Genomic DNA, 1,786 nt, shown 5'->3' on the forward strand with positions numbered 1-1,786 from the left:
CAGTAAGAGCTGTTTGACAGTGGAATTTGCTGCCAAGGAGTGTGGTGGAGTCTCCTTCTTTGGAGGTCTTTAAGCAGAGGCTTGACAACCATATGTCAGGAGTGCTCTGATGGTGTTTCCTGCTTGGCAGGGGGTTGGACTCGATGGCCCTTGTGGTCTCTTCCAACTCTATGATTCTATGATTCTAATCCAGTGTCCTGCCAGCTGCACCTTAGTGCACGCCGGCAATCTCGGACAATCCGCTGGTCCTTGAGGCTGCCAGGGCTAATTACCCCCCATCAGCCCTGAATTATTGGAATGGCTGGGGTCCAATCTTGTGGGAGTCCGCCATTTCCCCCCGCTGGAAACAGGAAGCCGGGAGCCGCCAGCAGGATCAATGGCTTGTAGGATCAGTGGCTTGTAGCACCCTACAGATGAGCAGCCATAGTGGCGCTGTGCATTTCTTTAAAAAGTTCACAAAGGAGTCGGAGTTTTGGGTGAGCAGGGAGGCAGCTAGGCTGGCTGACACCCCAAGCTCAGGGTTGTGGTAAAGCAATTGTAAACCACACCAAACCAAAACTCTGGGAAGATCTCTCCACAAAAGGAGCGAGCATTCAATTATAGCACATTGAACTCAGCATAAGAAAACACAAAGTGATACATGGGGGGGGGGGGGACAACAAACAAAGAAATATTAATTTGACATCTATGCTCCTGCGGTCTGGACTGGCAGCGACTGACGAAGAACGAGACCTTGGGGTCATTCATAATAGAGAGCTCAATGAAGATGTTGGCTCCGTATTGGGGGGCCACAGAAAGGGCAAATGCCACGCTAGGAATTGAAAATAAGGCTGCCAATATCATAATGCCGTTACAAATCTCTGGTGCGACTGCATTGGGAGCATCGTGTACAATTCTGGACTCACCACCTCACCACCGGAGGCGGCGCGAACGGCAATGGCGGTCCTCCTCGCGCTGTGAGGGGGAAGCTCCACAGAAACGGGTCGTCCGCTACGGCGAAGCGGAGACCCGCATCGGAAACCCACAGGCAGCGAAAGCCTGTGGTCGTGGGACTCGGCGGGCACCAGAAGCGCCCCCCGAAACGAAGAAGGGACCCCGTAAGGGGTCTCGGAACGTGGAAGGGCTGGCGCGGTGCTGTGAGTCGATCGCTCTTTCTGTGGAGTGAAGCCGCATAGCCGCTGTCGGTGAGCGCTGACCTTTTTTCCTGGGAACATTCGATTTGAAAAGCAACTACCCGTGAGTAAAAAAAGACAGAAAGAATTGGAGACTAAATTACCGGTATTTAAAATTCGGCTAAAAGCGGGAGACGCAACCAGGAAGTCCGTCTTCCGCTTCTGCTTAAGATCTAAAGCAAAGGACTTTGATGTCTGGAGCCTTTGAAGAGGCGTTAAAAGTAATCAATCTGTGCATCTAATGGAGCTGCTTTCATGCAGATTTAGGATTTAATTTTTTAAGTGGTTTATTTTTTAGCATGGACTGTGTTTTACCTCTTCTCTTGGAATTACAATTTTACTGAGAAACCCAGGCAGTCGGACTGCCTGATTAACAGAACTGTCAGATTGCAGACTTTGACACTTTGCTACTTTGGTCTGTTACAAACTGAGTGTTACTGGAACTGCTACATTGAAACACTCTTTCTGGCACTTGCTAGAGACATTGTTGTGCTTTTAAGACCAACTCTGCTAACTACAAGAAAACTGAAGGTTCTTTGGAAATTAATGGCTGTTGGGACATCGTTTTAGAAGTTTTGGAACTTTGGATTAACTGGAGTTATAAACTATTGATT

The sequence above is a fragment of the Podarcis gaigeae genome, assembly GCF_964106915.1.
Source record: "Podarcis gaigeae genome assembly, chromosome: 11".
NCBI lineage: Eukaryota > Metazoa > Chordata > Lepidosauria > Squamata > Lacertidae > Podarcis > Podarcis gaigeae.